We start from the raw sequence: 15,446 nt of genomic DNA, 5'->3' as shown, positions 1-15,446 counted from the left end.
CTATATTATCGTATAAAACCCCATATTAAAGGAGGTATGGATTGGTGAAGGATGTGTGAATAACCATAGCCATATTAAAATGTGTGAGAGAGAAAGTGGTCGGTAGGGAAAGGCATTTGATTCACAGGATTCATGTCATGCACCAAACATTATTTAAGAGGTGTGTTTCCATTTACTTATCATGATTTCTCTTGGTTTGAAGTCACATATTGTTGTCTTTTGGTTATGGTTTTAAAATTAATTGTTATTTATTAAATATAATTATTGCGTTTTTACTTTATTTCTAAGAGTATCAAAATAACGAGTTTATATAGTATCAAAGTATCGAGTTGATGTAGTGATGACTGATGAGTGATGTGATGACACGTATTTCTGATAGTATTTGACATCTTTTGCTAAAAATAATTACACAGTTAGTTCTTAACGTTTAGTATCGTTTATTAAAACTAAAAAGATTGGATACTAAGATTTAAAAGTCACCTGTGTAAGCATTCAACTTTTAAATTTTTAACAATTTTAGATATTAACTGTAACTTACGTTAACTATTAACAAAAAATGATGGGCAGTTGATGAAACTCTTTTTGTTCCTCGAGTCAACCAACTTGAAACAATTCAAAGTTAGCTTCTATATCTCTCATGTTTTTTTAAAATATTGTTTTCGGTAAATGAAATCTCGCTCTAAACGTCTCAGCATCGTACCCTGGGCTATCAATAATTATAGTAGTCATTTATTAGAACTTCATGAGCCCCTTGTCGATAACGATGCACGTTTTTTTTTTCCTTTGATCGGTCCATACCTTCAGTTTCTTTTGTTGTTTCGACCGCTATATCAAGAAATTTAAGAGTGGAATTGGAGGGGCTTGAAGACATTGAACACTCCATTTAACTTTATTATTTTTTTAGAGAGTATTAAGCTGTAGTAGAGTAGAAGAAGAAATATATATATATATAAAATAATTTATCCAACGGTCAAAAGACTGTTAACCAACATTCGTCTCGCCCGTGATGGTGATCATGAAAATGCCCATCTAGCTTGTGCTACATGAGGTTGTGGCGGTGTTTACCACTTAAGCACTGAGGCCAATCACACGAGCGCATTAATAAAATACCAAATGAAAAACACATATATCAATATTGTTAGGTTCCGTTTTGTTTACTAAGTCTTTTGTATTGGAATGTTTGTATTTATGTATGTTTGGGCTTGATGGTCTATTTTGTATGTTATTGGGCCATGGTTCATTGTAAAGAAGCCCATTGGGCATTAGATGAATATAACACTTCCCATGCATGCTTGCCTATAAATAGGAAGCATGCCATGAGAAGAACAAGCTTTTTGTCAGTTGTTGTTCTTACTTTCTCTCTTGTTCTCTCTCACTCTAACTTCCTTTACCCGAAAATAAACATCTTAAGATCCAAGACCAAGGTGCTTGGTGTGATATTCCGCTAGCATCAAGTTTGGTTGATCCAAGAATAGTTGTTAGATCCACCCGCGTTTGGGACCTACAATTGGTATCAGAGCTTCGGCTCACTAGTTGAGGTTTTTGGATCACAACCTTGGGTTTTGATCTTAAGAAGAAGAAAAGAAAGTATTCTTACAAGAAAAACCACAAAAAAAAAACTTAAAGAATCGGGTTTAAAGTGCCACAACATGACTTAAAAGTGTTCTTGGTTGAAATAACAAGTTTAAAAGTTGTTAAATCTTAAGAAACAAGTGACTAAAATGGTTAAAATCGTGTGTTTAAGAATTTCGCACCACATGAACATGGGGTTGTTGTACTAACTCTAGACAAAAACTTACAAGTTAGGTATCACAGATCCTGAAAAAGATTATCTCTGGAAGATTTGAACTTTTTCGCTTCCCACCACCTTGTTTCGCATCGCTTGAAAGTTCTTCGCTTCGCTTGAGAACCTACTTCGCTTCGCTTGACAAAATTTCGCTTCGCTTGAAACCATTTCGCTTCGCATCACTATTCACATTTTCGCATCGCATAGTTTTTCGCTTCGCACCAACCAGTTTCGCATCGCATAGTTTTTCGCTTCGCATCAACCAGTTTCGCTTCGCATTACTGTTCCGTGCGAAATTCCCATTCTGTTAAATTTCAACTGTTTAAGGACTTTTGGTGTTTAAGACTGTTTAATCATGGCTAGTAATGATTCTGAGTTGTTGAAGGGGTACTTGTTGCTTGAGAACCAAGTGGGAACTGCTTTGGTCAAAAATTGACAAGTGCAATTTTGTGACCAAATTAGTAAAATAGGACTAGGTGCTTGTAAATATTGCTTGAACACAGAGATTCGTTGCGAGGAAAAACCCTGTTATCCTTAGGATAACAAGAAAAAAACCCCGGGTGGTGAAAACTATCACCACCGATTTATTAATAATAAAGTAGTTACAAGTGGTGGAGCTTAATCAAATCGTGATTACAATGAACGAGTACTCTAAGTTTCGAGTGCTTAAAAGTGTGTGTGTTGTGATCCGAGTTAGGCTCTATTTATACAAAAAATAAAGCTAACAATATGCCCTTTATTTTAGGAAACTTTGGAATGAGTCCAATTAGCCGTTAATCCTTCTAATCAGCAATGTTTCCTTAGCGGCCACGTTCTAATAACAGCAAGTGCGAGTCTTCGAGAGATCAAACAACGGTCTTTGACCTGGTAAACAAGGAAAGTAGCAGACAATGTGTTAGTTATATAACATAATTAGGATACTTGTTACCTTGGAGGATACCGCATCCTATATTTGTTCTGAATATAATGTTTGTTGAGAATACTGAAAATCCGAGCCCTAACAGGAACCAATACAAAACCTCCAAAATTCATGACCTTAGATGACAACTTTGTTGACTTTAAGTGGAGGTTTATGAATTTTATTTCATTGACTGACTCTGAATTGATGAGATGTTTTGAGATAGGTCCTCATGTTCCCGTGATAGTTATTGCAAATGGGGAAGAGCCAAAACCCGTTGAAAATTATGATCAAAATGATAAGACCTTGATAGAGCAAGACAACAAGGCATACCTCACTTTAACTGTTTGTCTTTCCAATGAAATTACTGAAACTCTACGTGAACACAAAAGTGCCAAGGGTTTGTGGGATGCACTGGTTGAAAAGGTTGAAGGAAATGCTAAGATTAGGGAAAACAAGAAGGCCCTTTTGAAAGAAGAATTCAACATGTTTAATCATCGTCAAGGTGAAAGTGTGGGGGATTTGATAAAGAGATTTGAAAAGTTGATGGTGAGAATCAGAGCTGCTAGTGTTAACATCATGAATTCTGAAATCAACCACAAATTGATGAATTCTTTGCCGTATAGCTGGAGTACCAACACAGTGACAATCAAGATAACTACCAACCTGAATGCAATGTCAAATACTGATTTGATATCTACTATCAAATCTTTTGAAATTGATGAGCAGATGAGGATGAATAACCATATAAGTTCTCTAAATCAAGCTAGGATGAACACTGCATCATCAATGCCTACTGCTTTCATAAGCAAAACCCAGCAAAACATATATCCAGTTAACACTCCAAAGTACTATTCAGTTGTGCCTCCACAAAAGACTGCATTTTTCTCAACTGGTGACGTAGGCTGTCGCAGTCTACTCAAACAATTAATTTTAAGACTTAAATACCTATAATAAGTACGGGTAAGTAAGGTCGTCTCCTCAGGAACTCAAGGAAAGTGCAAGTTTATTTAATTTATAACTAATCATTTAACCTAAGCGGACAGACGATGTCAAGCGGTTTTTATAAAAAGATTTAATTAAGACTAATTATTACTTAAAAAGATTTGTAAACAATATTAATTAAAAAACATTCATTCTAGGTTCGGGTTATGTGTTCCATACGTCAATCACAGATTCTCTAGTCTTTGGTTTTACAATAATTGCTAGTCCTATGGTTTGATTTATGATGACAAGCGATACCCTAACCGAATTGTTGACACAAATGAACCCGGACACCACAATTACCAATTCTATGTCTAGGATAATTAACTCAATGATAATGTTTGATGATTATAGTTTAAGGACACAAGAGCCTAACCCTAAATGTTAATGAACAACCAAACAAACGTTACACAAATCAATAATCACAAACACAACCTTTAATCAACCAAATAATTAATTAAGCAAGACAAATCATATAAATTCAATCAAGCTATAACCATTAAGCATTAGAATCTGATCAAAACAGTACTTCACACAAAACCTTAGCCTAGAACGAACACACACGATTAGCCGGACATCGACATAATCGTTAAAGTACTTATCTTGATGAACATAAGATCTTAGGACAAACCGGAAGCTTTGGAATGATGGAAAATCGCCCTAGAACTCCTCTTTTACCTCTAGAAGTCGTAATATCCGAAATAGGGTTGAAAAATCGTTTATATAGTGAAAGCCCTAACTTTTGCCAACATTAAGCATCTTCGTGTATCGCAAAGTTGCATGTCCTGCATCTTTGCGATACGCAAAGATACAACTGACTTCATATTCGAATTCCTCTCGTTGAGAAACATGAAATTCATATATTATGGATTCCGTAACTCATTTTCTAGGCCAAGATATACCCGTTTACTAATAGACACTTTCCTGGTAACCAATCTTGTTCAGTTTTCACTTTGGCTTCATGTTTCTCATCCAATCCTCTCCCGAATCCTTCTTAACCCTCAATACATGTTTCCCCATCCTTCTATCTTCTCGAGGCTTGCCTAATCTTCATCTGGATGGTTCTGAATTAGCTCGTTTAAGTTCCTTAACTTCCAATGTCCTGAAAACACATAGCAATGCTTGAAGTACCAATGTTCATTCATTTATTTGCCTAAATATAACTAATTAATATATAATAATAACTAACTTTTACCCAACCATCACATCCCCACACTTATCCTTTTTCATCCCGAAAAAGACTTTGCAATGGAATCAGAATCAGAGATCATTCTCAAAATACTTCATTGATTATCTTATTTAAGCGCAAAGAACACAAAAACCGCGATTGCTGATATTGTTGTCCTCTTAAACCCATGCCTCAATACTTACCGGGAAAAATAAGGTGTGATAGTTTTATTAGTTCATATGATTAAAATGGAACCCACACCTCAAAGCCCTGAAGCCGCCTTACCATGCTTCATTATAGTTTTACCGAACCAAACCACCCCAATTTGACTTAAACCTTAAGATTAAACGATCAAAATTTTGCACATGTGTACAACTTTTAAGCCCATATGTAATAGCTAAGACAATATTGGATATTTTTATTGAACCAAAACCCAAACTTAAGTATTAAAGTCTACCAAAATGGCCATTAGATACGATTAAGGTGCAATTAGGTAACCAACTAGTAAATAGCCCCCACTACATGACATACCCCCGTTATCAAGCAATACCCCGAAGTCCATCACCATATGTGAGTAGGCACGAATTCATCTGTAGGGCTTACATATGACGTGTCCCGTGTGGTCCGTTTCTTAATGGTAATGAAACGCGAGCACGTGGACCCCATATGACTAACAGCATGGATGATCAAGTCAGTAGTGAATGTGTACTATTAAAGCACTTTTTGTGATCATGTTTATTGACTTATGAATTGGCAGATAAACTGTGGGTTTGCTCTTTTTAAGCTTTTTTAATATGAATTAATCCACTTAGGATTTTCACATACCAGATGATAAACTGCATACCGACCCATGGTCTCCGTTCTCCGGGGCATCCCATCAATACAGGATTTAAGGCCATAAAACCATACGCCTATGAAATGTTAGCCACTTAACTAGCAGTATTTTCATTTATGTTTATATCACAAGCCATTTAGCATACTCTAATATTAAGCCTATCCAACCATTGTACTATAGACTATTCATATTAAAATATATTTTTGGTGATCAAATCTAATAGAAAGGCTTGAGCATGGCCTAATCTTTCATTCCAGTCCTTACACAGGCTTAGCTAAGCAAACAAAACCCTGAAGACGTTTCCCACTAAAAATCAGGCATTTAAAGTTCAATTAAGTCAACAACCAAATTATCCTTTTATTCTCAAGGCTGAGCATACCGACACATCTCAAATTAAGTGTGTTCCAGTTTTTATTATCTCATATTATATAATAATTTTGAAAAATAATCCCCGATTTTTCTATCATTTTCCATTATTGTGCAAAAAATCTTAATTCAAGGAACATTAAAACTTTTAATTTTTCAATTTCTCTCTCATCCACACACTTGAGACAAACATTGTCCCCAATGTTTAAAATTTAAGACATAAAATAGGGACGGGATTAAAATTTACTTCAACAATTTTAAACCGGGCCTAATGTGATGGTGGTTATTAAATTTACAAAAATACAATTACACTTTTAACACAAAAACTAATAAAACAAAGAAGGTTATGAAAATGAAATCACCTGATAGAAAATAAAACTCTCATGTGCAACTCTCGTGCCCTCGGTGATCTCTCAGTGAACTTAATTCCTCAACTCTCAAAATAAAATATGCAAACTCTCAAACATGTAGAAGCAAGCTTCTCACAAATGTTAGAAATATAGATCTTTTAAACCGTTTGCAAAACCATTAGTTTTAAATTACCAACCGAACTTAATAAATTCATAACCAAATTTGTTAAACGAGTAAAAATGTTAAAAGACCTAACTCACTTTCGTAGGAATCACGATTGCATTTAGCGTATGCAACAAGCCCTTTAAACCCCTCGGTAGCCCGGGTGGACGAGTATGGTCTCGTGAGGGTTTATAGTGAACTACACCCACAAAGTTCAACTACAATAAAATATACACATACCTGAATACAAGGCCGGGTTGCCTCCCGGTTAGTGCTAAGGTTTTTTGTTAAGGTCTTCAGCCGGACTATTACCTGATTTCTTGGTTATGGTGGTCTAATGGAGTGCTTACCTTCCTCCACCTCGTTCTTCTTACTCCTCCAGCAGAGTGGTACATTGTCCATGACACTCCATCTTGGCCCGAAGCATGCCAACCATCTTTGTTCATTCTCAAACCCTGGTGGCTTTTTTACCTTTTCCTTCTTCGGCAGTTTCTTCTTACTTGCTTTGCCCGTCTCATTATGAATCACTTTTTCTCTTACATGCTTGATATCGTCACATGAAATCGCCAACTCTCCAACATGAACCTCTACTGCGTTCAGCTCCTCTTTTTCTCTCTCCCGCTTCGACCTATCAACACAAAACTTTCTTTTTTGGTGTCATCCTCACTTACATGAGGAAGACATGTGTTAGTAGCACCTGACCTAGAAGATTTATTTTCACAAAAATAATCAAATAAATTTGAAAAAATATGCAAAATTAACTTACGATTACCAAAGGCCATGCACACTGTTCCGTCTCGGAAATTGATTTGAGCATTTGATGTTGCCAAAAACGGTCTCCCTAATATCACTCTCGGTTCTTCTTCATTCTCTACCGGCTCATAATCAAGAACAAGAAAATCTTCAGGATAGTAAAAATCACCAACGTTTACCGCAACTCCAACCAACTTCCCTCGGGGCCGTCTTCGAGTGAAATCAGCTAACACCAATGTGGTGTCAACTTCTTGTAAAGGTCCAAACTCAAACCGGTCATAAACATTCCCCGGTAGAACACTTACACTCACACCATAATCAACTAACGCCTTGGTGGTCTTGAACTCGCCAATCTGAATGTGAATAAGTGGTGCCCCTGTTTCAAATTCTTCAACTGTGTCGCTCACCCCATGATCTTCAATGGTGATTGCACTAATGTGTACGTTTTTACCATTTGATGAACTGCTACTCTGATGGCTCGGGTTCTTCATAGTATCACTTGGTAACTTGGATGGATACCTCTTCAAACTAGCCACTTCCTCAGCTAGCTGGCTCACCTGTTTATCCCTAGCAGCATTGGCTTTCTCTTGGAACTCTAACCTTTGGTTTACACTTTTATTCTGAGCCTCCTGATCTGTCTTCATCTGCTTCAAAAAGTTCATCACATCCTTAATCGACTCTTCCTGATTACCCGAAGAACTTCCTTGACCTTGAGCTGCCCCTTGACTTTGCTGACCTTGCTGATAACTCTTGTTATAATGTAAGGCACGCAATCCCGGGAATCCTACAGTTGGTAATCACATCCACAAATTCACAAAAATTTAAAACCAAACGATTCTTTATATTTAAAACAAGTTCAGAGTAAATAACAGCGAAAAAGTTTAAGTATTAAAAATCCCAAAACACGGGTACATGTGTCCAAAATCAATTGTAAATAAAATATTCGTTTTATTTGAAATCTTCATCTCATTAAAATCGTTTCAGAGTAGTAAATAGCGGAATAGATAACATCAAAATTCCCAAAACCAGGGAAAGTGACCAAAATTAAAATTTAAATACTTATGGTAATAATTTAAAAGAAACAGTTTGCGTTATTAATTCTTCGACTAGATGTGCCTTCAACCGTCCGAGTAGTCTCTAGCACGTCTAAGCGGAAATCTCTAATCCTCAACCTGAAAGTCAATCTAACATACACACAAAGTCAGCTTGAGCTGAGTGAGTTCAAGTTTTCATAAATAATAATTCATACTTTATTTCAAAGCTATAGTTATAAACAATAGAGAAGGTATAAATAAAATAAATTATATATAATTCACCAAGTAATACAATCATCGTCGAACACACGTACACGGGCCTCTCCACCACGAGTCAAGAATCGAGTAATATATTTGACCCGGACGCGGTAAGACCTAAGCATGTGACACGAGCCTCTCCACCACGAGTCAAACCCGAGTAATATATTTGACTCGGTCACAGCTTATACATCCGAGCACGAGATACGGGCCTCTCCACCACGGGTACAACCCGAGTAATATATTTGACCCGATCTCGGCTCATACATCCAAGCACGGGGTACGGGCCTCTTCACCACGGGTACAACCCGAGTAATATATTTGACCCGATCCCGGCTCATACATCCAAGCACGTGATACGGGCCTCCTCACCCTGGGTCTTCCCCAAGTAATATATTTGACCCGATCACGGCTCAACATCAACGGGCCTCTTCACAACGGGATTTTAAAACCCATGTAATATATTTGACCCAACAAAATGATGATCACGTCACACGGGCCTCTCCACCACGGGTACAACCCGAGTAATATATTTGACCCGGCCGTGAATCACCATGCACACACACATCAATAAGCCTACATACATCATTCTTAGTCACGAGGAACTAAATATCATTACACAATCGTAGGCTATAAGGTAACACATACTCATACATACATACATACCTCCATATATACATACATATATGTACCTACATATATATATATATATACCATCCCATACGGGAACTAAGTAATAGGTCTACTCATATTCAATCACTACCAAGTCTACTAGCATCCTCGAGTCTAGACCATAATAATGTACGTAACCTTAAAGGATACTAGCCCATGAACAAGTCTAAAATATCCTAAGGCATATAAAATAATTCAAATATTGCTTTCAAAATGCACCATCACGAGTGAGACCATGTAAAACTATTCAAATCACTGTAACGAGTAAAATCGTTTAAAATTGTATTTCGGTGTGTATGCTAGCCCAAAACGTAAAAGAGTAAAAAGGGCATCATGAACTCACCTGAATCAATCGAACACCTGCAACGAGCTAGGAAATCCCTAAGTGCACAATCACAAGCAAGGGCCTGTAAATTATACACAACGCGTTACTAAACTAAACCGCAAGGACACACTTGCCTAATGGGCCGCCCAAGCCCAACACTTTGGCCCAAGGCCCAACAACTTGGCCCAAGGCCCAACACTTGGCCCAAGGCCCAATACTTTACCTCAACCCCTAAAACCCTTCAACTAACCAAATCCATCCTACGATTATGGCCGGGGCTAACCATGATGCACAACTCACCCGCCGGTAATCAAATCGAGTCGAATACGCGCGTAATAAATCTTAAAACCAATTGTCAAACGAATCAGCCCCAAATGGACTAAATTCCCATCTTAACCTTTTCTTAAATCATAATTATGTCACCCGAGTTGATAGGGCTGACGGTTCCTTTTTACAACTTTCAATTTAACATTTAAACGAAAATTCGCGCACCGCCGACTCGATTGACCAATCACCAACCAAAACAGCCTCGAGTATCAAAAATATAATTTTCCCACAGCCCTTAGACTCCCCTAGGGCCATGCAAACTGATTCGGTTGGTGATCCAACCGATTAACGCATCAAACTCAACAATTTACAATTCTACACCCGATAAACCCTAGTTTTCGAACTAAAATCGATTGACCGACCTAAACACCTCCATTGGCCAAGAAATTTAGTATATTGTATGTGAAATACCTAGGAAGTTGACGGAGCACGAACTTCAATTATAACAGCCCCGAAAGATGCGAGAAAGGGCACACCGGTTAAGCCTAAAACGAACTTATTGATCAATACGAATATAACATGCAGATTTTAGCATGCAAAGATGTATTTTATTACATAGGAAAACCATGGAATTAAATTATTAAATTTTTACCAGTGTTGCATAAATATCTTAAGTTTATAAAAATATTTTTATTATATTTTTCTAATGGACACAAAAATCATAAAAATTCTTCCAACACAGAAAGGTATGTGCGGCTATTTCAGCTGCGCAACAAAATGGTTTTATTTTTATAAAATTCATTACCCAGCCAAATTAAACGATTCCTAACTCAAAATATTAACTTCCAGAAGTGGAACCAACCAATTTAGACTTGTCGAAAAAAGGTTATGATGTCGGGAAGACGGACAAGAATCCGTCGTCCCGCATCAGGTTTGACACTCGATTTTATAAAATCATAAAAAGTATTCAAATCTCGTCCAAAAATTACGTATTATACCTTTCTGGAAACTAGACTCAAATTAGAACATCATGGAATTAAGAATAGATCAAAAACAGTGGATTAACATCGCGTTACAGACCCTACAATAAACGTATACGAATCTGTCAGCAAGTTGTTGTCATCAAAACTCAATCTTAACGACCAATAAACGCGTTAATATGATCAATTAAGGTGTAAAAGACATGGGGAATCATAAAAGCAACCTTGAATTGAAGTTTTCATGGCTGAAACATGGCCGGGCAGAAGAAAAACGAGCAGCGGGGGGGGGGGGGGGGTCTTGAGGCTGATCGGCTGCTGGGAATAGAGTTAGGGTTAGGGTTTTTCTTTTTTAATATTATGATATAAAATAAATTACACTCTAGTCCCTCCAGTATGAAGTGTGTAGCAACTTGGGTGAAAAGTCAATTAATTCAACTTACGGGTATGACAAGGAGGTCCCCGAAGTAAGCCGGTTCAAACCCGATAAATATACAAACTCCACAACGTGTATGCCGATAAACGAAAATATCGGGTGCTACATACTAATATAATACTTTAAGTCGTAAGAGGGGATGTATTGGGAAAAAGGATGGTCAAACGGACTTTTAAAACGTATTACAAGATTCTAAATTAGAAAGATGAAACCCCGGCTTTTTGACCAACATTTATAAACGATCGAGCCGATTAACGAGATTTACGGGCGTTACATATAACCCCCCGTTTCTCTTTGATTGTACCCGCTGTAACCATTACCCCTCTCATTCCCATACTGCCTCTGATTTGATTGATAACCTTCTTTTTGGGAATTACCTTGAAAGTTCGGGTTTTGCTGCGTGTTCGGGTTTCCATAGCTAAAATTAGGGTGGTTTCGGAGGCCCGGGTGATAGGTGTTTGAATTCATATTATTATTGTACCTCTTCTCACCTTGAACAAAGTTCACCTCCTCTTCTTCCTCTTCCTCTTGTCTTCCAACACGACCCCACAAGTAGCCACTAAATGGCCTATTCCACCACAACCGTCACAAACTGGATACGTCATTCCTAACTTGCCTTTCTCTTTCACTCCCCCACCCATCAATTGATCCAACTTTCGCACCAACCTAGCCATACGATCATCCGACTCACCACTATCTACGGCTTTCACAATCGCCATTTTTACCATGCGATTCGACTGAGCTTGCCTCTTTGAGTTCATTGCATGTCTTTCCAAATGTTGCCAATCTTCATTCTCGTCATTTTTCAGAAACGACCCATTTGTGGTCGACTGAAGATCACGCACATCGTCACTCGACAATCCGTCATGAAAGGCTTTAATCAACTCCCACAACGCAATCCTGTGATGCGGACAAGTTCTCAACAGCCTCTTGAATCTAGTAAATGCCTCATGAAACGTCTCACCCGAACTTTGCTGAAAATTTCTGATGGAGGTTAGGGCCTCGGAAGTTATTTGCGGTGTGTGATACTTGTCTAAGAATTGCTGAGCCAGGTCTTGCCACATATAGATACTTGCTAATGGTAAGGATAAGAACCACTGCTTTGCTAGATCTTTAAGGCTGAACTGGAACACGACTAGCTTGACTTCATCTGCAGTAAAATCCTTGACTCGAGATGGTGGCACAAATCGCATTAAACTCACTCAAGTGCAAGTACGGTTCTTCTGATGCTTTCCCATGAAAAGTAGGCATCCTGGTCAGGTTGCTTTGCCTCACTGAAAACGTTCTTCCTTCTCTAACCGGAATCACAATGGGAAGTGGTTCGTGGCCACTTATGGAATGAAGTGGCTTTGAACCCCCCGAACGGGCGGTGGAATGAATGGCCTAGGGACTCCATCGTCAAATTCATACTCAGGAAAATGTGGCTCAGGGGGATCTTGTCTTCTTCTTTTTCGACGGTTTCTTGGTGGTTGAGCGGGCTCGGGTGTTCGGTTTCAGGGAGGTTGTTGTTGTTGTCTTCTGTAATACCGATCCCCTTGCACGTCTTCCATCTCCTCTTCATCCTCGAACTCATTAAAGTCGTCAAATCCCCTCCGCCGATCATACTCGAACTCGACTCTATTATGTGGTTCAGACCTGATTGAACGGCCATGTCTCATTTGATATCTTCTTTGAGCTCTCGGTTTTCGGTTTTGGTAAATGGGTGGGTTGAATGGTGGTAGGTCATGGATTGGTGGGTTTTGTGGAATGGGTTGTTCTCGATTGTACGACGGGTTAAGGTCATCTGGTTGGAACATAGGTGGAACCGAGTAGGGGTTATCTTCTTGATGATGCATGTCTTCTTCTTTTGGTCTTGAATTTTCACCCCTTCTTTGTTTTGCTCGGTTTCTTCTCACGGCTTTCTCAATCTCGAGATCAAACTGCAACACCTCCTTGTCTCGAGCAAATCTCGTATGCATCAACCTAAGAGATTAACTGCACACACCAAACAAGGACACCCCGCGTAAAAATCAACGAAGAAAAGAAATTAAACTAAATTTAAACTAAATTAAACTAAATTACGCTAATTTAAACTAAACTAAACTAGCACTAAGCACGTTGAGTCCCCGGCAAACGGCGCCATTTTGACGTATGCTGTCGCGGTCTACTCAAACAATTAAATTTAAGACTTAAATACCTATAATAAGTACGGGTAAGTAAGGTCGTCTCCTCAGGGACTCAAGGAAAGTGCAAGTTTATTTAATTTATAACTAATCATTTAACCTAAGCGGACAGACGATGTCAAGCGGTTTTTATAAAAAGATTTAATTAAGACTAATTATTACTTAAAAAGATTTGTAAACAATATTAATTAAAAACATTCATTCTAGGTTCGGGTTATGTGTTCCATACGTCAATCACAGATTCTCTAGTCTTTGGTTTTACAATAATTGCTAGTCCTATGGTTTGATTTATGATGACAAGCGATACCCTAACTGAATTGTTGACACAAATGAACCCGGACACCACAATTACCAATTCTATATCTAGGATAATTAACTCAATGATAAGGTTTGATGATTAGAGTTCAAGGACACAAGAGCCTAACCCTAAATGTTGATGAACAACCAAACAAACGTTACACAAATCAATAATCACAAACACAACCTTTAATCAACCAAATAACTAATTAAGCAAGACAAATCATATAAATTCAATCAAGCTATAACCATTAAGCATTAGAATCTGATCAAAACAGTACTTCACACAAAACCTTAGCCTAGAACGAACACACACGATTAGCCGGACATCGACATAATCGTTAAAGTACTTATCTTGATGAACATAAGATCTTAGGACAAACCGAAAGCTTTGGAATGATGGAAAATCTCCCTAGAACTTCTCTTTTACCTCTAGAAGTCGTAATATCCGAAATAGGGTCGAAAAATTGTTTATATAGTGAAAACCCTAACTTTTGCCGACATTGAGCATCTTCGCGTATCGCGAAGTTGCATGTCCTACATCTTTGCGATACGCAAACATGCAACTGACTTCATATTCGAATTCCTCTCATTGAGAAACATGAAATTCATATATTATGGATTCCGTAACTCATTTTCTAGGCTAAGATATACCCGTTTTACTAAAAGACACTTTTCTGGTAACCCATCTTGTTTACTTTTCGCTTCGGCTTCATGTTTCTCATCCAATCCTCTCCTGAATCCATCTTAACCCTCAATACATGTTTCCCCATCCTTCTATCTTCTCGAGGCTTCCCCATACATGTTTAAGCTCCTTAACTTCCAATGTCCTGAAAACACATAGCAATGCTTGAAGTACCAATGTTCATTCATTTATTTACCTAAATATAACTAATTAATATATTATAATAACTAACTTTTACCCAACCATTAACTGGCAATCAATCTGTGTCTTCTGGTTCCAGTTCGTTTCAAAATGCAGTTGATAGTGCAGTTGAACAAGCCTTGAAAGCTCATGGTATTTCCTCTTCTTCAAAGACTCAATAAAGTAAAAGTTCTAGCCACTGTGAAGCACTTTCAATGTTGAATGACTCAAATGTATCACTAGTTCATGCAATCTTATCAAGCCATGAAGAGTTAATGCAAGGAAATCTGTTGCCACCATAGTTTGAGCAAGGGGATCTAAAAGACATCAACCATAAGGATCTCGAGAAGATGGACATCGAATACCAAATGGCTATGGCAGTCCACAGAGCTACAAACTTCATGAAGGCTTATGGAAAGGACAGTTTCAAGGATTCTGACAGGAACAGGATTGGATTTGATAAAGAGAAGCTTCAATGTTATAACTGTGGTGAGATGGGTCACTTTCAAGAGAATGCACCGATCCTCCCAACCAGCAAATGATATTCGTGTGACTGAAGTGACTGATGAAGAAAACAGCAAGTCAGCTGGATAGAAGCATGAGGTGCATAAGCCAAGCAGTTCAGCCCCAAGAATTGGAGGTTATCCACACAAGGGCAACTCAAGCTCAAACTCTAGAGCCCTTGTCTCTCAAACAGAGGTCCAAACAACTATGGATTGGGATGATCAATTTCAAGAGCTGAACAATCCACTTAACATGACAGGCATGGCTTTCATTTCCAAAAATGAAGCATCTTCATCCTCAACCATAGTTTCTGATGCATCACCAGTAGATGAGGTAAATCACAATC

Source organism: Bidens hawaiensis, unplaced genomic scaffold (assembly GCF_021521415.1).
Source record: "Bidens hawaiensis isolate Kalapana, Puna unplaced genomic scaffold, B.hawaiensis_p1.1 tig00031097_1, whole genome shotgun sequence".
Lineage (NCBI taxonomy): Eukaryota > Viridiplantae > Streptophyta > Magnoliopsida > Asterales > Asteraceae > Bidens > Bidens hawaiensis.
The sequence above is the reverse complement of the archived record's forward strand: the minus strand, read 5'-3'. Positions refer to the sequence as shown.